Source organism: Varanus komodoensis, unplaced genomic scaffold (assembly GCF_004798865.1).
Source record: "Varanus komodoensis strain SLA01 unplaced genomic scaffold, ASM479886v1 scaffold3, whole genome shotgun sequence".
NCBI classification, from domain to species: domain Eukaryota; kingdom Metazoa; phylum Chordata; class Lepidosauria; order Squamata; family Varanidae; genus Varanus; species Varanus komodoensis.
The window spans coordinates 20,753,319-20,776,046 of record NW_025335761.1 but is presented as its reverse complement, the minus strand read 5'-3'; positions in this window follow the sequence as shown (position 1 = coordinate 20,776,046).

The following is a 22,728-nucleotide window of genomic DNA, read 5'->3' as shown; positions in this document are numbered from 1 at the left end:
CATATTAGTGTTTCTGCTGTATGAATTCAGTATACTTTTTGTTAAGTTTCTGAGATATAACTGTTAAATTCTAATTTATAGCTTCAATTATAGCTATAGGACCAGACATAATAAAAGCTGTATGGCTGTAGGCATAAAATCTTGGCTGTACATGTCCCTTTGGATAAAAAAGAAAGCAGAAAACAAATGTTTTAAATGTTGGCCATTCTGGGAACGATCCAGGATATTCGTGAACAGAATGACCAACTTCATATTTTGTTAGCAGGCTAAACTTTGTGAGTTTGTTCTTACTATTCTGTATTGTAATCTGAGCCCATGATGCATCAGGAATACTGCCTGTTTCAAAACACTTTCCATAGGGTACAAAGTGATACGGTAAAACATATGCAGGATAATTCTAACAAGTCCTATTATTTTGAAACCACATATAATATTCCATAGCTTAGAGAATTATTTTCAGCATTAAGTCACTGCTTCGAGACTGCTGCTTCCACCTAGAATGGTAGTGTCTTGGGGAAAATAGTAGGAAAAATTGGTGGTTTCTGTTGCCATTGCTGGTTTGGGACCAGAGATTCTGGGCTCTTTAGTCTGTTCGAATTAGCAGAAATCAAACTGTTTAAAACAGTCCCTATATGGATCATAACTGGCAAAAACACTTTGAATACATCATTTATAAAAATCTCAGATGGGAGGGTGCTAAGATGGTTGCATTTTATTTTAAAGTACATTCTTAGACAAATGTTGAGTACCACCAATAAGCCCATGAAGTCAGTGGAAGTAAGAGCATAATCCTATGGCCCTCAGACACTGTCTAGACTGCCATAGGGAAAGTTGGAGCCCACTCCAACCTTGGAAAATCACTCTGAGGTTGGAGCTGGAACTCCAGCTTTCAAGCATCCTCCCTCTGCTCTTGCAATCAACACAGGGCTGGCTGCAGCTCCAGTGTAGGAAGACTGACTTTGGAGCTGGTGCAGAGGGCCAGGGAGAAGCAAGGAGTCCTATGAGGAATCCTGACATTACTTCTGGCTTCTTCATGAGCTGGTGTAAAACATTTAGACAGCCGCAATCATCCATCTTAAGTTTTTGGAGATGAAGGAAGTACAGAATTTGAGTTTGGAGTGTTACAGCAACCACACTGAATGGTAAATTGAAGTACTCCTTACTGTGTGGATAGTGGGGCATGTCCTTTTTCAAAATAATTAGAAGCCTAGGATTTTTATTATGTCATGAATAACATATTGACAAAAGTAATGAAAGAGTCCTAGTTTGCTCTTGATAATATTCCATTTTGTTTAGTTTAAAAAAAACTGTGCGCTTCCCTCTTTAATTCTTTTCTTAGTAAAATCAGTTAAAAATCCTAATCTGTCTCCTTGACTACCATTTGAGGCAAACAATCAAGATGAACACAGAAATAAAAAGATCCCTCCCACCCCCAAACACTCACCCTGTAGAGCAAATTATGAAAAACAAGCCATTGACAAAAAGCTGAGCAGATGCTCCTGATTTGCAGCATTTCCTTGGCAATGTGAAATAAACCCAACAGATGCTTCTCTTAATTGAGTGCATGGATTACACACACACACACAGAGAGAGAGAGAGAGAGAGAGTCCATCAAACAAAAAATGAAGAGAGAACTCTTCCAACAGTTTAGGCAAACAAAACTCAGACTCAAAACTAAAATCATACAGGTCTCTGTCTCATATTTATTGCAGTCTACAAAACGTTTTATAGATTAGTGAGTATTCACACCTGCTTCTGCAGAACTGGTTCTAAAAAAATTGTATGCATATCCAGTGGGTACCAAGCAAAACCCCAAAGAGAACCAATGGAAACTCAAGTTTTAAATAAGTTCCTATCACAAGTAATCTGTATATACAAAACTGACTATAGAAACATAGAAACAGAATGGGTCAGAAGGGACTTCTCAGGTCATCTAGTTTGACCCCCGGCTCCTTCGGGCTTCACTCATGACATGCCTTGCCTATCCTTGAATGATCATGATCTACATGATCAGTCTCTTAGCAGGTCATAAACCTTTGAAAATTACTGGAACCTTAGATATCAATGGTTTACTTAAAACCAAAAGAAGAGCTACATAGTTCTTTGTTTAGCTGTTCAGAAAAATAGAACTGCAGGATCATTTGTGTAGGGGTAATATTGAGGTTGAGCAATGCATAGCCATAAGTAAAAGGAAGTAGAACTGCCTGTACCTTCCTAGGGCAAGCATTCAATGAGTTTACTATCAAATTCTAATCAAGATACAGTATAAACTTTGCTCAGTTTTGCTCAAATGGAAAATAAATCTAATATCAAAACATGCATTCAAAATTTGGTTTGCATGCGGCAACTCAGCTTGTTGGGAGTTACTTCACCCACAATGTGCCATGGCACTCATGAGTAGCACCTTTTACCTTCAACCTAGTGAGCATGGATTATCTGAGCATTAAACATCCATCACATAGCCTGTGAACTGTTCTAGAGCTTTTCAGCGCTAATGTAATCCATGCTCATTGGTTTGTACGATGCAAGAAATCCTGAGTCTGATATACAATATGGTAACTACACATGGAGTACGCTTCACCATGGGGGAGGCTATGCTACACAAACTGGCTGTGTTATATGTATGTGTATAAGTCAGAGACAGTCCAGATGAGACTCTGCTCTGCCTCATTCGTAGAATTTTACAGGGTATCCAGATGATAACATCTCCCACTTGTAACCCTCCCATGTTTTCACACTGCCTTTTTGATCCCTGTCCTTTCTGGAAATTATCTGTCAGGAGAGAAAAGTGGAATAGCTGCACTAGGAACTCCATGAGGAAGACCCTCTATCACTTTTTGGCACTACAGCTTTTTCTGGCTTTTTTATGCAATACCCCAAGCTTATTGTTGAGTGTGGATGCTCTGTAAATACGAGGCTTTTATTGCTAGATGTTGCCAGTGTTATTACCATTGAGGTGGTCAGACTTATCTGGCAAAATTAAATTCTGACTCCTTGCTTTGAAAATATACAAATTTTTGAAAATACTGCAACACCCAAGACTCTATGTACCTCATTTTTAATCTGAAAGATACAACTACTCCTGTATCTTCAGTATGTTCAGTTACATTCTCAAATAGTTTGCATTTTAGTATGTTGTGAATTTTCTTCTTAAAATGATAGATGGATAGAGCAAATAGAAAATGTCAGGGTCCTTTGGACAAAAATTTATTCTGAAACTGGTCAAGGTTATGCTGTTGCTGCCTTTCATATTCATTTATCCAACCAGCATGATCAATCCATATCTGTTGCATTCGAGAGCTAAGAGCCTGTTTCACTCCCAACCCAAATTCTAATTCTGAAGATGTGTTATAACGCTGTGCTTTTTGCCACACTGTCGTGTTCTCCTTCAATGTTCATAGCCTCTTTAAAGAGTCAGACTAATTAAAAATACTGCCACAAAGAAAAGATTTGTTTTTGTTGCCAGAGTTGTTAGTTTATTAACCTTCACTACGGTGAGAAAAAGGCTGGTAAAGGAATTGTTCTGAATTTGGAAAAGGGTTGGTATGTATCTTTGTATCTATCAGCTCCACATCTTCAGCCCTGTAGGATTAAGGATTAATTGCTCCCATGCTAACCTTCTCAGTAATATTATTCATGCCCCCATCTCCACATAGACTGATTCTTTTGTTTTGGTTTTTGCTCTTGTACTGTAAACTCTGCAGGGTGTGGATCAGGGTTTGTTTTCTAAAACATTGGTCTGTTTCTGCTTCTGACTACCACCACACACAAAATCTGGTTCAGAATGAATCCATCTGCCCCTGCTGGACAATTCCTATTGTCAACATGGTCACATCACTCAACACTCCGATGAACACAGTCTACATAATTCAAGTTGACAGTCCTAGTTATCAAAGATTTGGGGCTGTGGGGAGAGATTGTGACTTATGAGAGGGGAGGTTCCAGAATGGGGAAAGAAAGGGCATACAAATTGGAGGTGAGGAAGCTGGATCTGAAAATGACTTTTTGAAAGCTTTGGTGATATATATATACACACACACACCTTGCTTCTGATTTCTGCATCATTCTTCTCTACACACTAGATTTCAAGCTGTTCTCCAAGCAGTTATATAATATTTGTCTTCCCACAACCATCTCTAAGTGAAGCTTCCTAAATTGCCAAATTCTGCACAAGATCTCAGTATCTGAGTCCTCCATGGCAACCCCAGTGGGTGAATACACTGAGTGGATAAGAACCCAAAAGGCCTTGTAGTCAAATCCCCCCCTGGTGAGATGCTTTCTGAGGTGTGAGGATCTGCTAGAGAAGAAGGGAATTCACCCTGCCCTGCCCCACCCAGCCCAGGCCACATAAGTGGCCACCTAATTAACATTTTACTGGCCAGTTAAAGTTACCTTATCACTGCAAATAAATAAACATAAATAAACAATGCCACATGCAGCTGGGCCATTTTTCTTTTTGCATTTATTTGCTTTACTTTTAAGCAACCCCATAACCAAAGCTCTCTGAATGGTGCACACTATTTTTTAAAAGCCTAGAATAAGACTAACAGCCAATAATAAGACAATTACATCATCAAACCAAATGTATACCAGCAGCAATATAAACCACAAAAGGTGTTCAAAAGTTCTTAAAATTCCTGAATGAATAAAAGGGTCCCCACTTGGCATCTGGGACACCATAAGGCAGGTGCTGGATCAACCTCTCTGGGGAGGTTTCTCATTTTGTAGCGGTGGCACACACACACACAGTCCCCAAACAAGAAAGGATCCGCACTGCAGAGGAAAAGAGCTGGGTGCAAGGAGCCTGGGTAGTTTTGTAAACAACTCCAGAGCAGAGGCCCCTGAAAATGTGGCCCCTCGTGCATCGCTGAAGAAGAGGAGCTTCTTCGGGAGCATCCTTTTGCCCTCCCACTCCCCCACCATGGACAAAAAGGGGATACAAGTTTCTATCACATTTGTATATGTGCAAATTTACATATACAGGTGCAAATGCTATCATTTAAATCGAAGTGCAATGCATATCATTGTACTGGGGGCTGACTGTGACCAGTACATCATGTTTGTTCATTCAGCTGCCCAAGCGCTCCTTGTCGGTGGGCGATACCCTCTGGCTTGGTTCACATGATGCAACATGCCACTGGGGCAATGCATGATGGGCGTCCCTGTTCCCAGGCGTGGAAAGCACATGCTGCAGCCCCGTATGATGAACTGTCTCATCTTGCAGTACCAAGCTGCTGTCTGAACAAAACAAAATACCTGTGGCACCTGAAGATGAGCCAAGATACTACAGCATTCACTTGCTTAATTTCTTTTTAAAAGCTCTGCTTTCGTTAGGCAGTATCTCCATTTCCTGACTATAATAGGGAGTTAATATGGAGCTTATGGTGGGTTGCTGCAAAATCCGTTTAATCTAGGTTTATGGGTGGCTTCTGATTTTCCAGCAAACCAGGCTAAGCAAGCACATTTTGTGCACTCTTATCGCATATACGGTGCAACTGTGTAAAGTTCACTTCCCAATAAAAAAAACCCCTGACACTGAAATAACTGGAGCCAAAATTGCACTCTTTTGCTGCATTGATGGTAGGGAATAATTTTTTTTCCTTAAGTTTCAACCCAAAGCAAGGAGATCTCATTGTGTTATAATCATTGCTTCCTGTTTGTTACCTAATGACATCATTTCCTGTTTCCTGTCTGATTATATCCTTGCCAACTGTTTTTCTCAAGCATTAACCAGCTTCCCACTCTCCCACCCCCTTTCTTGTTAAACAAAAATACCATAATAAATATCTCTGTAACTGGAGGGCTTGACAGAAGAGAGTGCTGCTCCTTTCATTAACCTTTCCATTGCTGGAATGCATGGCATAACCTAACCTAATGCATGCATAACCTAATCTACATAAATTAGATTAGGTTAAATCATTTATTTTTGGGTACAAGTGAAGGCATATTCAACTTTTTAATCTTTGTTGTTGCAGCCCTAACCACCATTTAAAAAACTTTCTAACAAATGGTTAGAAGGACAAATGGTTAAAACATTTAAACACAGTTTAAACATACATGTAACCTTAAGATTCTTTTGCCACTATTAAAGAACTATTTCAGGACAAGTGCCTTTGTAAATTGTTATTCCTAAAAGTGTAGTACCATCATACTCTTTTTCCAGGGAACTCGAGGCCTTGTTCACAGGGATTTTCCCCCGTTTCAACATTTCTGTGAGGTGGGTTAGGCTGAGAGAAACAGTGTTTGGTCCAGGATCACCCACAGAGCTTCTTGCCCACGTCTCCCTGTCCCGAGTCAAGAAGTGAACTGCACCACTGGAGGTTGAATCTCTTCCACCTGAGAGCTAAATTCTTTGTTGGAGAAGCTCTCACTGGCTGCATTTCAGTGGTGGGCAGAACTGAGGTCAGAAGAAGGAAAGCCAAAATACAAGGACATCAGCATGTTCTAGCTTAAATCTCTTACTAGCAGTACTTTGTAAAAGCACATAGACCTTTTAAAGCTGAGGGAGCTGGGTTACAGTACAAAAGCCAAATTAGTGGTGGGAAGGAAGAGGGGATCTTTGGGAAACTGGGCTGAGACTCCAGCCAGGCTGGGTTTAGCCCCCAGCTTGAGTTCCAGCACTGTGCATGATAACATATGCACTTTCATGCAGCCTGTCATTGAAGAACACATCATCTGAGATGCAAGGAGGATGTCAGGATGAGGTCTGAAGAATATATAAATCCTTTCCACTGTGAAAAACCAAAAAGGGAGGCTTGAAGGAACTTCGGGGAAGTTATCTATCATCGCCTAGGAACTTCTTCACAAACTAGAATTCATCATTTACTCCAAGTATTCCTTTTACTGCACCTGCTTTTGCAATGCTGCCTATAACAAATATTATCTGCAGATTCCTGAAGCCTACAGCTGCCCATCCAAAGCAATCGCCCTGTTATCCATATTTACTACTATGTGATTTCTGATGACAATATCCTCTCTCTACTCACTTGTCACATCTTGCCTCTGCCTTGACTTCAAGGGGCTCTCTCAGGTGGTACTCTAAGGCAGTTGGCAGTTTTTTGCTAACCTTGGAAACTGTCCTATACATCTCACTTTGAGATTGTCTTTGGAGAAATGGGGTGGAGTGAGGCAGAATTGTACTGATTACAGATTTGGGAAACTGCTTCCAAGTTTTCTATTTGCTTCACAGCGAAAGCAGCATACTCTTACATTCTTGGCCTTTTGAATATCACACTTTCCTAACAGCATCTCAAGCCTGCAGAGGACAGTCTTCTGTACTGCAACTGTTCTGACTGGCTGGACCAGTCTGATCATTTATACATGGGATCCCCCTGGTTATATAGGAATATTGGGAGCTAGTATTCCAGATCTGTAGTTGTTACATTCTGAATAAGAGGCCTAAATGCTAACGCTTTGCATCCTGAATATTGCTATCATCTCATCAGAACATACAGGTGAGTAAAGAGGCACATTTCTGGTAAAGTTTTTGATACTGAAGGATCAAATAGGAGTGTCGCTGCAGGGGCTTGCAGACAAGGCTTTTATTATGTCATTGCTCTGGGTGTGGTAGGAAATGTCTCTGCCTAAGCACTGCACCCTAACTCACTATAGATGAAATATGGTAGTGGCCCCTTTAGCACACAAAAATGCACTTGTAAACAGCGCCTTTTTTTGGATGCAAGAGCTGTTCATCCTAGGCAATCCACTACCACTCGGGGAATATTTCCCAAATATTTTCTCAGCGGAGGTGATCAGGTTCTTTTCGTAAAAGGTAAAAGGAAGGCAGGAAAGGCATGCAGTTGTGCTAGGGGAGGAGATTATGCTATCTTACCCCCGTGTGGTTTGCCTGACTAAAATTACGCTCCTGAAACTATTTCCTCTGCAGAGCAAAACATACAGGGACGTTGTGCGTGCCTGCATTCCCGCTGCTCCCTTCCGGGGGCGCTATTCAGGGGCTGTGTGCATCTGCGTGTTGGGCGGGAGGTCCCATCCCCACCCCGCCAAAAAAAATCTGGAGAGTGAATTCCGGGCTATTAACTTTTAAAAAGAGGGAAAGGTGACTATCCTGATCCCAGATCATCCATGTCACTTCTACTTTGGACCTAAGAAAGAATTTCCGTGGCCACCTGCCGGTTTTCCTTCAGATATTTATTTCATTATATTCCCTTATCAAATAAATTCGCTTATGCCAATCCAGCCTTCATACGTGTAGGAAAGAGTAGAAAGCATTCTGTGCTATAAAGATCCGGGACAGTTTTGGACTTCCTGTGAATTTGAATTCGGAGCTGCTGCAATCCGAGAGGCTGCACCATCAAGCACATCCAGCAGAGGGCGCGCCAGGCATGGCTGTGGACGTGCAGCAGGCAGCACGCAACACACATCGCACGCACCTCATATTAGCGGTGGGGAAATAAAGAAGCGCGTCCATAACGCGCATTCAGTGCAGTTCCTACCCGCTAAGGGGGCTGGGCGGGGAAAGGCTGTGCTTAGCTTTTTATGAGTCCCTTTTCCTTCAGAGAAACGCACACGCACGCCCTCATATTAGCAGAGAAGATAAGGCGTCTCTGTTGGAGCTGCAGGTGCAATGAAATTCCCTTGAGTCATAAACTCAGGACTCAGGGCAAGCACGACCTCCTCACTTTGCTCCACCATAAGGCAGAACACGTGGATTTCCTGGCCGCATTTCCGTTTAGGAGTTAACTGCTCCATCGCACAGTACATTGTTCAGTCTCTGTTAGGATTACCAGCTAGTCCTCTAACTGAGAACACCTAAGACCAGTGTTTCAGGTAATTAACATTGCTCACTGAGTCAACACATTGTTTTCTGTCAGTTGGCACTAAAACTCCTCTCCCTTTTATTCTTCCGGAAATATTAATATGGCCAATACAGAAGAGGAAAGAAAACACCTGGTGCTAGTCCTATATTTAGTGCTTGCTTGGACAGCAACATGGTCTAAAACTCCCAACGTCCAATGTGGGAACTTGTAGGACATGTTGCTGCCTAAACATATGTAGATATGAAGATGTAAGCTTAATTCTTATTCATTAGAAAGTATTAACATCAACACAAATCCTCATCAAAATAAATCAATAATGGTTGATCTGGAGAACTGCTTGAACTTGGGAAATGTTTATTGCTTAGGTTATACTATCATTCCCTTTTAGCTGGTGGTAAAATAGAATTAATTGTACAGGTGGAATGTTGTTAAGATAATATGAGTTGTGATGGCTTTTATATAATGCACAAGGCTGGTCTGGAAGACATCGCTGTCTATCTGCTTACAAAGTACCAAATACCATTAAGGCTTACAAGAATTGTAATAGTATCGCAATGTACCTGATGCCATACATACATACATATATTGAGAGAGAGAGAGAGAGAATTCGTTTCTCTGGAAAATCAGTGCATGCCAAAATCGGAGACAACTTTTCACCTGCTTGTGCAGATATATACATATCCTACAGATCCAGAAATATCCCGTGGCGATGCATTCCACTGGCTTGCTGAGGAGGCACGATCCTGCTTTTCTGCTTCTTTCAGATTCCAGAAAGCAAGGGCTGCCCTTGCTGGGGATGACCAGTGATCAGTCTGACAGAGGATTATGGGAGATGATAAGATCAGCCTGCAATCATAGTGGGGCTATGATTTAAGTCAGCTGAAAATGTGGAACTGTACAGGATCTGTATATTTCTCTGGTTAAAAACCAGGGTTAGCAAAGAGATTTTCTCTCTCACGAACATGCTCAGGAATACGGACTCTGTTGAAAAGCATGAAATGGTGGGGAGGAGTGGAGAAAAGGAGTGCTAGTTTTGCACTTCCGATACACACTTGTGACAGGGCAGGACAACTAAGCCCAGGGTCCAACATAACCTTCGGTGAATGGGGCGGCATAGAAGCTTTCTAAATAAATAAATATAAATAATAACCTGACTACATCACTGAAATGCACTTTTTGCAGTATGTCAGGGACTCCTGTCCAAGACTGTGTGTACCATGGAAACTGGAAATCAGAGAAAAATAAATGTATTTTGAGATCTGTGCTCTAAAAGGGCACAGACGGGGATACACAGAGGGAGATCCAGCCATGGTTTGGAGGCTTCTATGCAAAGTTCAGGGTTTGCATCCCAGATTAGAAATCCCCAGATTTTGTCCGGCGCTCTTGTGACAAACAGTGGGGCAATCACCCACTGACGTTACAGAAGTCCCTGGGTATGGCTTTCAGTGGTTAGAGGTGACGCACTGGTGTCCTGTCCAGCCCGTTGTGTCTCTGCCCTTTCTTGTCACCTTTACTCTGTCCCCATTCTCCAAGTGTTGCGCTTCCTCTTGCTGCAGGCACAGTTTTATCAACTGTTCAGATCCAGCTTCAAGTTGCTAGCTGGTTTGCTGCCAGATGATGTACCAGGCAGAAGGAGCATTTGAGCAGTGAGCTCAGATGTGACTCAGACTCGTGCGTTTCACTGACTCTGGAATACCTGTGAAATCGTAATCTAGTTTCTTCAACCTTTCCTCAATAGCTTCGTTCTCTACTCCCCTGACCATTCTTGTTGTCCTTTTCTCCTCTATACTGATTTCAATTCATCTGTATCTCTATTCCCTTTTTTCAAGTGCGGAACAGTGAATACAGAGGAACTATTACTTCCCATGACTTGGGTACCATGGTTTTGTGTACGCAGCCCAAAACTGTGTGCTCTCCCTCTCCCTCTCTCCCTCTCTCCCTCTCTCTCTCTCTCTCTCTCTCTCTCTCTCTCTTTCTCTCTCTCACACACACACACACACACACACACACAATCTTTCTGAGACACACACACCATTCCTGAACTCCAACAGTAAACTGGTGCTTTGAGAAGAGCAGATACGGAACTAGGCACCCAGTGAAGTACTTTTGGTACTGATCTACTTTCAAGAGAGTCTTGATGTGTCAAAAGGCTGATTTTGGGATGACTGATCATGGGATGGAGTTCTAATGCATATTTTCATTTATTCTTTCATTCATTCACTCACTCACTCATTTGATTATTATTACATGTTTATACCATCCAATAGCCAAAGCCCTCTCGACAGTTCACAACATGATAAAATGTAATATAAAAACTTAAACACATGCATTTTTAAACAGTTTGAAACAGTTAATAAAACTACCAGGACCTGATTTAAAAAGCAAACATTAAAAAGCGCCCCCCCCCCCATGTGGAAAGATTTAGCCTAGTGCAGAAAAGACTGTTGGTGCCAGGAACAGCTTTGGAGCAAAACCACATAGCATAGAAGTGAGACGCACCTATGTCAGGTGCAGACACCAGTGTCTCCTTACCTCCCTATGTATTTCCCATTTGACACAATGGGATATTATACTTTATTTATTTTATTTTTATTTATTAAAACATTTTTATGCTGCCCCATTCGCCGAAGCCTCGGGGCGGCTTACAACAATAAATAAAACCAATAAGTTAAAATATACATATACTTCTGAGTACAATGTTCATTCCTGTTTAAACCCGCAAGATCTGCACCTCAGAATCTCTTTCATCATGCAAGAAAAAGAAGCTGAGCTTGCTTTTAAATTGCTTGTCCTTTGGAAAAAGATAGGAGGAGATGCACCACACAAAGCTGACTCAACCATATGCAGTGACGCTCCTCAAAGCTGCAGCAGGAGGAATGCCCCTCACCCAGGATCCCTTGCAGCTGACTCTGCAGCGCAATCAAGAATGATACTTGAATCATTACACCCATTTTTCTAATGACCGTTATGACTTACTGGAACAATGCTGTTTGGGCACTTTTGTTTCCTTCTGGGTGCATTCCAGTAATTTCTTTTTGCATAATTACATAGTAAGAGGATGACTTGCTTTGTTTGTGACCTTAGTGTTCCAATTATGATGCCATTGCCCCATCGTTTCTATTTTTGGTATTCTATGATGCTGTTATTTACCACCTCTTATGGTGGTATGTCTAGACTTACATACATACAACCTTTGACCTAAAGTTATTTTGGCCTACTAGGAACTCCAGGGCCTGAGGCCAGGTTCTACTCTGATGAACAGCTCTTGGCATTGGCAAGATGAAGCCACTGAGTTGACCTGACTGCAAATATTAGGAATTATGCATGCAGTGCAGAGAGCAAGATGCTTCCATAAGGCTAAAATCCAGGGTCACCCATGAAGTGGATTGGTGGGAGATTCTGGATAGCTAAATGAAAGTACTTCTTACTGTGCATAGTTAAACTATGGAATTCACTTACATGAGATGTAATGATGACACCAGTTAGGAAAGCTTTAAAGGGAATTGGACAAATTCATGGACTGGAAGGCTCTTGATGGCTACCAGTCCCAATGGCCCCATGCTGCATCCAGTATCAGAGGCAGTAAGTCCTTGAATACCACTTGCCAGAGAACATGGGCAAGAGGCGCTGTTGCACTCATACCCTGTTTGTGAGATCCTGTGGGTTGCTGGTTGACCACGCTGTGACCAGAATGCCAGGCTAGATGGATCCTTGGCCTGATCCAGCAGGACTGTTCTTGCATTCTTACAGGAGCTGACGTTCTACTTTTGCCTGACCACTGGGGGAACACCTTCTGGTTGCTTCCATGTCTTGCACCTGCATCTCCTACTCTAGACAATGCACCTCAGGACACTGAACTGGAGAACAGAGCAGTGCATCTAGCCAGCTGATCCTGACAGAGGGTCCCTCATTACACTTTTTGGTAGCGTTTAATCAAGGCATCTCCCTAATGGATAGCTGAAATATGGTACTCACACAGTCAAAGCTGACCCAAGATATTTTGCTGGCTGCAGCAAAGGGCAAGATTACTCCTTTGCCACTCCAGTTCCATGGGCAGAATCAACTGGACTAACTTCCAGTCCAGTGGGGCAGCTGGGTGCCTTCCCTCCAAGATTCTCATGAGGATAAAACTGGGTGGGAGTGGGGAGAAATGATGTATGATGCTCTGAACTCCTTGGAGAAAGGAGTTAAATTTGCATTTGCTGGAATGCAAATTTAATACAACAAATTTAATATAACAAATGAAAAGTCATGCTTATAGAACAGTAATATGACAGAAATAGGAGGAAGCTTGGGTCCTCCAAAACATCTTCCCTAATAGATCTAATCAACAACTTCTACTCTCATGCAAACATAACTGTATAAATATAACTGGCATTTAATGCCTGTAATTTGCCACGGGATGTGAATTAAGATTTTCCTTGGTGGATTTTATGTACATTCCTGAAGGCTGAAGCCCCTCCTCTGGATCAGAGCTTTGGTGTTAGAGAGCTAGTCCACCAGTCTTGAGGTGCAGGCAGGTGCTGCAAGGAAGGGAGGGTTTGCTTAGGAGAAGGAGCTCACGGTGCACCCTCACATCTGGGATGCAGTCTGGATCTGCACATTGCAGCCCATTGTGACTTGGTGCTTCAGTGTGTTCAGAAAATCAAATCCATCCTTCCAAAATGGAAGGTTTGCAGTGGATCATGTATGAGACAATCTTCCCTGTTAAATTTTACAGCATTCATACAGAGTAGTAGCAACAGGACTAGGTACTGGTTATGGAAAAACCAAATAACAGGCCTCGCCTTCATGCTTGGAAACAAATGTAGTGAATTCACCTCTGTCCCACAACTGCCTGGCCTCTTTACAAAACTTGTGCTTGGCGTAGTTCTTCTCTCTAAGCTCTTCTCTGCTTGGGAATTACATTATGAGTCACTGCTGTGGTTTCATTTCCAAGTTCCCAACATCCAATGGAAAGACTGGCTGGTGCGTTTGTCTGAAAGTGGGATGCTGTTTAGTTGTGTCTTTGGGGCAGAAGGTGCCCACAAAGCAAGCTAAGCCAGCTGGTTGGAACCAGGTGGTCAATCCCCTGAGGGAGTCCTTAACGACTCTTTCTCTGAAAATGAGCCTGCTGCTATTTATGACACTAGGACTATTTCTGAGGTGAAGGCTGACTCATAAAATGGTCCTATTCCTCCTCAGGGGCTATGATTCCCTTTCTCTCAGAGAATCTGTAATAGTTAAACAGGACTATATCATCCCTCTTCTCTTTTTCTGTAGGAGCAGCTATTTCTCAGTTGCTTTATTTATCCACAGAAACAGTTCCTAGATAATCCCTCCTTTCCATGTTGACTTAATACCTGGACATGTTCTGTGGGACTCCCAAGTCTGTCAGGGAGCTGAAAAGAAAATGGTGCATTTGTTGCAATAAAATGCCTCGCCAGTAAATATCAAAGGATGTCTGTCACCTTGATGACTTATTGGTCATAACGATTATTTTAAGTTCTTCAAAAGAGTTGGAGGAGGGAGGGAAAATGCAGGTTTAGCCATCTCGGGCCTGTAGTTACAACTGACAGCTAGCAAAATGGCTAAGAGAATGAGCTGTAGGCTGTAAAGCGCATAGCTAGAATTTCACCATAGCCATGAACTCACTGGGTACATTTGCACATCACACTAAATTATCCTGGCAGTAAGCCGTGGTGAGCTGGCTGTTGTTCAAACAAACCATGGTGCACCCAGCAGGGCTTTTGCTTGTCTGTTTCACTTTGCTTGTCAAAAGGCAAGCTGTCAAGTCAAAGCAAAGCCATGATTTGTTGTTTTCATTTTCAGGTCTGTCCTGTAGTTTATTTCTGAGTACTGGCCTGGCTCTGTTGTTTTGCTCTGCTTTGTTTTTTCCCACTTTGCGGTGTGGGTATTGTAGTCTAAGAAATACCTGATTTCAATTCTTAAAGAGGCTTAACTTTCAAGCACAAGTAGATTGCTTTATCATGCATCTAACTTGCATCTCAGCCTGACTTTCACACATCATTACTCAGGTTTGGTTTGCTTGCTTATTTTTGGTTTCTGTTTGTTTGTTGCCTTGTTGCAGTAAATCTGAGCATACAGATCTGGCCACAGAGTGAAACAAGCATAAGACCAATTTTGTTGCAGATGTAGGGTCTGCCCTGATCGAACTCCTCTACCTTCCTCTGTCTATTAGAGTGATTTGGCTGTGAGAATGTGCTCTTGCAGTCTCCTGAGGAATATGCCGTATTCTCACAGGCTTATAACATGCCTACACAAGACAGCAGAGCAAAACAGGATGCTGCTGCATATAAAGTTAAAAAAAGGTTCATCTAGCCTTGAACTGGTTAGAGGGACTCTCTGGGATCTAAGACTTCTACCCCAGCTGCTCTCTAATCCTTGTAATTGGTGGTGACACTTGCTGAGAGGCTGGGAGAGCAGGCAGCTTCTGCCTGGAGCCAGCCACGGTGCAGCTGGAACACCAGCAACCTACACATCTGGCTCACTGTTCCTGAAAAGTAATTATTTTTGCCACACAGGTCAGGAAGTGTGGCTATTCATTTCACTGTGAGCTTTGAGTGCTGGGACTGGCTCCAAAACAGCCTGCAGCAATGGAAAGGTAGAGAGAATCCCTTTCCACCCAGCAGGGAGGTGGAGCCCTGGATGGCCTGTCTATACGGAGGCTAGAAGCAACTCCCTAGACGAGCTGGATGCTTGGCTGTGGGCCAGGAGCCTGTGGGGGCCTAGCACGGTCAGGGCTCCCGACATGATGCAATCCTGACACCATGCCGTCACCTGAGCGGCACCATCACCTCTACGCTCAGACAACACATTCTGGAATGACGGTTATGTAATTCTATGAATATCGTCTGTTTGTGTTGTGACTTTTATATTCCATGATGAGCTGTACAGTCACTCTAAGCCATCAGCTTCTGACATGTGAATCTGAAAGAACGGTGGAGTTGGCAGGAAGCGTTGCCCGCTGTCCACACGCCCAGCCACAGTTTGGCCTGACCCTGCTTTTGCAGAGGTGCAGGAATATGCAGGAATCAACGGGTGACAGTTTTCCTGGCCAGACCTGTCCATTAGCAGTGCTTGGAGCGCCGTCTGCCTGAATGCCTGGAGTGGTCCATGAGGCTGACTCTGTGTCGGGCAGGTGATGGAAAGGGCAGAGTTCGGCTCAATTTGGGGAAGCCGGGGTGGGGCTAAGAGCATACGGCAATTGGGAATGGGGGTCCCACGTCCCCTCTGTGTCAGCTGTTTATTTGTACAACTCTCCCCACTTCCTCATGAGTGCAAACCAAGCTGCTCTGAGTATCAGCTACTCCTTCAAAACATATCCTTTCATTATATTTGTTCGGTTTTGTTATTCTCTGTGCGTATATGTAAAAGATATTGTGTGGGTGATAGTCTATTTACTATAAATAGAATTTTCTAAATGTTAATATAAATGAATAAGTGGGAGGTAAGGAGAGAGGTGATTGAATTGATAGGTGTTTAATTGGCATGAAAGACTAGATAAGGTGGTGGCTTTAATTCACTAGCTGATGTAGTTGAAAGATGCCACCATTATTAATGCTGCCACAGTTATTAATGTTATACCAACATCCAGCAGAATGGAAGATCACTAACCAGTCAGATTACACGGCTGCTTACTAATGCTGATGTTTTGCTCACTTAAGCAGAGTGCTAATCAAAGAACCTTTAGCATTGCCTATCAAAATACATGAAGCAGAGGATGGGCAGAGACTACAGAGCTCCACTTGTGGTGGTCTTTTTGCTGTTAACCTTTAGCATGCCTCCTCTGAAATGAATTACATTGAATGGGATGGGATGTGTCCCCGTTAAGCACAGACGGTCGTGGCCTTCAGTTGGGGTGGGCTGCACTCAAGGGCCACTCCGTAATGGAGGTGCTCTGAATCTGTCCAGGCGGCACCTGAGCATCACCTGCCCTGCATCCCTCTTCAATGCAGAGCCAGAAAATCATCAGGTGGTGACACCCCTGGAAAAGAAGGGCTGCTCTTCCCCAGGACACACTGCCATGAGCACTGCCAGGCCTGAAGCGCATCACACACGCTGCCTCCTCATACAGCAAGGCCTGCCCCTGTGAGCCTGGGCACGGGCAGGAGTCCCTTCTACTGACGTGCCATTGCCAGTCTCCAACAACAGCTCTGGGTTTCTGTGACCTGTCGGCCAGGGGGCATCCCAAGCACCCCATCTGGCAAGAGACAGCATTCAGCGCTGCATTTTTTGCCAAGGTTGGCATCAGACCGGCTCCTCTGAAGCTTGTTTCCTCTTCCCCTGCTATTGCTAACGTTCATGATGCTGAATCCACCTTTCCCACTGATCCTTCAAAGCACTTGGGGAGGTGAGCTGGGGACCAAGTTAGAAGCAAGTGAGATGCATGGCATCCCCACACGTGGGCAGCGTGCCCAGAAGAGCTGTTTGGAGTCAGTGGGTTGCTCTCTCAGTAAGGATGCCCCTGCTTTGGTCGCTTCCAGAAGAAAACTGCCAAAATAGCAGTGGGGGAGAGAGTAGCTTGCTCTGTTAAAACCAGAACTTGGCTTGGTGGTCCTCCGGACATCAGTGGACTGCTGCCCCTCATCAAGTCGTTGAAACTGCCATAGCAAACTGCCTGCAGTGGGATGCAGTGGCTCACGTCCCCACATGCAATACTCTTGCTGTTCCATTTGCACCATCTGGAAGGAAAGGGAGTAAATGCAACTGTTTGTCATGCTTTGAAAGGCCTCTTTCTGTCCTGAGTTTTATCCACTGGGAAAGCACAGGAACTTGGGAAACCAGGGACTCACCTCCGATGACATGCTGCTGAGCAATCCAAGAGGCAAGAGGGGTTAATTTCATGCCACATAAATAGCCTATACTGCTGATTCAATTGTTGGCCTGGCTTTGTGTATTCGGTTTAATTTGACCCAGATTCTACTGCTGATTTTATTACTGTGGGTAATAGAATAATCTATTTTTGTTATTTTAAATTGCATAAGCCTCTCGGAGAGTCTGCAGCCGCCTAAACAGCACCCTACAAAATTCCATTCGAAGAAGCTGCTGCTGCAACAAAATCTCCCTTTGCAAAAGGTTTGGCCTCTCTGTGGACTCTTCTGTTTCAAATGTCTTTTTTCTTGGGTTTTCTCTACCCAGGGTTGAAACATGCTTCTCTCCATATTTGTTGAGGAGGGGTTGAAAAGAAAATCTGCCACCTACCGTCAGGGCACTCCCTCCTTTAGGTGGGTCTAGGACAGTATGTAGCACTAATGGGAATTAACCATTGATCCCTCCATTGATTGCCTCTTCTTCATTGATTCCTACCTCCACCCTCCTCATTATAACCTAGTTTAGTAATGGTGCATGTATTGGTTACCTTTGTGCCTAACCTTTCCTCTGAGGAGCCCAAGGCAGGGTTCATGAGCTTCCTCTTCTCCATTTTAGCCTCACAACAGCCCTGTGAGGTCGGGTTGAGAGTGAGTGACTGGACCAAAGCTACCCAGTGAGGTTCTCGGCCAGATGGGGACTGGAGCCCAGATCGCCGTCCAGCGCTTCAGTCCCTCCACCATATTGACACTCCTGGCCTCCCACTGTTAGCTGGTTAGACTTGGGCAGTCCCATGTCGCAACAAGAGGGAAGACTAACGTGCCCGGCACATCTTAATCACCAGAATGTGTACAGGGCATGCTTACACAAAATCCTGTGCATCTGTGAAGCTAATGCGACAGCCTGATGTTAGACAAGCTTGCAAACATCCCCTCTCCTGGCTGCCTGCAGTAAGAAAATATTCTAAATGGTAAACAAGTTTGTTCTTTATTCAATTCTCAGACTGGCACATTGCAAACATCAGTAACAGGCACATGTCAGCAAGCTGGCTCATCGACATGCCATGGCCTGGGAACATCTGAGGACTCCTTTGCCCGGCTGAGCTAAGGACAACCAGCCGCCCAGGGCAGTGCAGCCCTTCATGGTTCTCTGTCTGGCAGCAGCCTGATCCCCCCCTTCTTGGTGATACCCCGAGACTGCCTCCTTCCATGCAAGAGAAAATGCAGGCCAGGGGCTCTGCATGGCCCTTCTTCCTAGGGCCATGAGGACCTGGCTGGGCACACAGCATCTTGTCCTCTCCTGCCTCGGAGCGACAAGCAAGCCCCTGTTTTGTCTTGGCAAAACCATTCCCCCATTAATCTCCAGTGTTGCCCAGGAAACATGTGAATTAGTTCATTGAGTTGTAATATTTACATACCACTTATAATAAAATCTCTAAATGGTCCACTTGTAACTATTAAATATTGCTTGTAAATATAATACTGGAAACAATTCCAATTATAGTAGCAATGCAAAACAATCCCAGAAACAGTAAACTGGAGAAATGCATGATTAATTTTGCAGGAAGGCTGAGTGAACAACCGTGTTTTCAGAAGAGTTGGAAATAAACCACATTTCCTGTCTTTTGAACTGCATGTTGGGAGCATTTCCCAGAGGGTGGGCAACATCACTGGGGAGGCCACCTTCAAGAGATTATGTGGTGAAATCCTGTTAGCCATAGAATTACCCACAAGGCCTCCTCTGACGTTCTTAAAGGTCATTGAAATATGCACCTGGAAAGGAGGCCTGCTAGATACTGATCCCACTGGTTCCCTGGATCACATGAGGACTTCCGACGCTGGTGCCCTGCTGCCAAAGCTTAGTGGCACTAATAATAGGTCTCAGAAGTGATGTACAGTCAGGCACAATGAGTTCTCCAAGCCCCTCCTTCCTTATACAAAATTAGAGTCCTCCTCAGCTGTTGACTCCCACACCCAAGCCAAGATGCTGGCTTATTGGCAGCAGAATAGGCACAGCCTCCTTGCACACCAGGGAAGCCTTTACCTGGTCCTCACCATGAGGGGATTGGGTACGCCCCCGTGGCCATGCTAGAATAGCCCACAATTAATTCTTGAAGGAAAAGCAGTAAAAGGGTAGACAAGCTTTTGCCAGCTTGGTGCTCTCCAGAGGTTTTGGGCAAGTTTCCATCAACCCCAGTCAGCACAGCCAAAGATCTGGAATGCTGGGAGTTGTAGTACAAAACATCTGGCAGGCTTCAGGTAGGGGAAAGACCATGAAGTCTTTCCCAAGCCAGTCAGCATCTGTGTCTGTGTTAGCAGTTGGAAATCATTGTGTTATTCATGGATTCAGTGAATTTCATCTCACTACAAAGAGTTTATACTCATACACAAGAAACAAGTTGTGCTTTCTCCCTGTAACTTTCTAAATAATGTTATTTTGACTTCATAATTCTTTTATCTGTTCCATGTTGAAATTGAGCCTTGTGTTTCAGACAAACCAAGCAAATCCATCAAACTTCATGAGAACAAAATGTTTTGTTTGTGTTTGGCTTCAAAAACTTGCAGTTCTCTGCAAAGGATGGAACACTTCTCATCGCAGGCACTGATATGGTTCATCCTAGTGATAACTGTCAGTACACCAGCGAGAGGAAGAGCCCTTGTGAAGAAACAAATATGAAAAACCAAAATTATACTAGAAAGTGCCATGAAAGTGGGGGTATTTGCCAAGTCAGTGATCCTCAAAGGTGAGGCTGAAACAATACAATTTACCTTAATGAATGGAAGAATTCTTAGGAAACTTCCAGATCCTCAAGAGCATGGGCGGTGGTGGGCAACGTGCAGCCCTCCAGATGTTTTGACCCTCAACTGCCATTATCCTTCACCTTTGGCTATGCTGGCTAGGGGTGATGGGAGCTGTAGGCCAGAACATCTGGAGGCATACAAGTTGCCTAAGGCATTCACCTGTTTTCCTCCACATGAAGACGGTTAATAGGCCATGGTGGCTTGTCAGACAGCTGTATGTGTGCAGAACAAGCAACCTCCTTTGCCAGGTGTGGATGCCATGGCTAGCTGCACCCAGCAAGAGTCATTATGCACATCAGGCTGGCAGGTTTTCCAGCACACGCAGGATGGTTAACAGTCACCGTGGCTTATTAACTCCCCTCTGGCTGTGTGAACCAGCCCTTTGTGGGTGGCAGCCAAGGGAGGTCCAAATTCCACCTTGAACACAGTCCCAAGGTCCCTAGGTAACACAGACGGGGCAAGAAGAGTGGCTGTGCTTGCTTCGTGCATCCAGAGTTGTACATCTAACTGGGAGCCTAACATGAGCCTTCGTAGGTTCCTGGCATGACATCTGGCATCAAAAACAAGATTCTTGAGCTCAAGGAGTTTCCGATACCAGATGTCCCCTCAGGAACCTATGCAGGTGCCCTTATGTAAATCTAGAAGAGGCTTTCCCTTATCATGACTAGCCAAGTTCATGGTGATGGTATCTGTGGGACCTTTCCCTTGTGGACCAGAAGCATGGTCCAAACCTAAGATGCCACTCAAATCCTGAACAATAACTATCAACAATTGTAAGGGGCTCAGGGGAGTGTTTAAAAACAGCACCTTGATACATGTACATGCAAATATAGTCCTGTGAACAATCTTAAATAAATAAAAAATAAAAAGCTATTTTGGTTTGATAACAAAGAAGAAATCTTAACACAGATCAGTTTCATGCACCTGCCCAAAGAACTGAACAAGCTGGAACCTTAAAACAGAAAGCAGCTTTCAACCATCTATTTATCTCAATAGCTTTTTAGAGTGGATGCACATTAAACAGAAAGCTGATGTAAGACAGTCAAACTGGGCTGAGTTAGCATTGCTCCTATCTCAGAATGGTCAGTGGTTATCTTGCTGCCTGCATTCTCAGTTCAACACAGTCCTTCTTGGTTCTGGTGTGTTTTTATAATGGAATCCCTTGGTTAGCCTGAAATCAGCATTCCCTAGCACAGGGGCAACCTCAACTTCGTTACACTTACCTGACACTACAGTGAAGATAATTGCTTTTGGTACAGTCTGTTCCCATGCATCACACCAGCTCTGTAAATGGCCTTCTTGTCTGGCTATGAGTCATCATGGCCTGAAAGAACTCTAACCCATAGCTGGGCATATGCATCAGTCACCTGAGAGTAGTAACACACTTCAGGTTCAATCCTGTGCAAGTTTAGACAGAAAAAAGGCCTGCAACTCCCAGCATGCCCTGCAAGCCATGGGGGCAGTTGCAGGACTTTCTTCTGACTGAACTTGCATCGGATTGCACAGTTACTAAATATTCACTCTGGAAGGCTCCAATTTGTTTACCAGGTAGAAACAGGTAACTCCCCCCACCTTGCCCCAGTGGCCTGGAAAAAAAACCAAAACAGTTTCCGGCTGAAAGATGCTTAGTCCTTTCTTTCCTGTCTTCCAGAGAAGGCAAATTAGTTCAGCAAAAACAATAGAATCTTGTGGCATATTATGGACAAACACATTTATTAGGGCCTACGTTTTTATCTCATCAGATTTATAGGAATGCAGTACAGTATTTCTATATAATACAAACTTTTTGACAAGTTCTTAAGGAAGCATGCTGAGAGTTATATAACCTTTTTCTGTCTAAACATGGATAGGATCATCTCTGAGGACTTACGTAACAGACAGTGCAGAATTTGATTTCCAGTATGTAGCTCCAATTAACCACAAACTTTTCTACACAAGGCTGTTAAGTAACTGTATCTAGTTTCAGTTTTCTCACAGATTTGAGATCTAAGCACTGTGTGGTGTTTCCTTTCCTGCTTTTTCACTAATATGACTTCTAGGTGGCACTGTAGTTTACCAGAATAGTATAATTACACAAGTGAAAAGGTGTCTTATTTTAACATACAAAATTATATTTTCACTGCTCTAAAAATTGTCAAAGGTACTGTTGGAAAACTAGATGTGAAATGTGGGGGGGGGGAGGTCACATCATTATTTAAAGAAGTAATAAACAACCATGATTAAGGAATGACAATTTTTTATTTATTTTATATTTATTTATTTATTTTTCGATTTCTATCCTGCCTTTTTCCTACAAAGGACTCAAGGCAGCTTACATCATTCTCCTCCTCCATCTGATC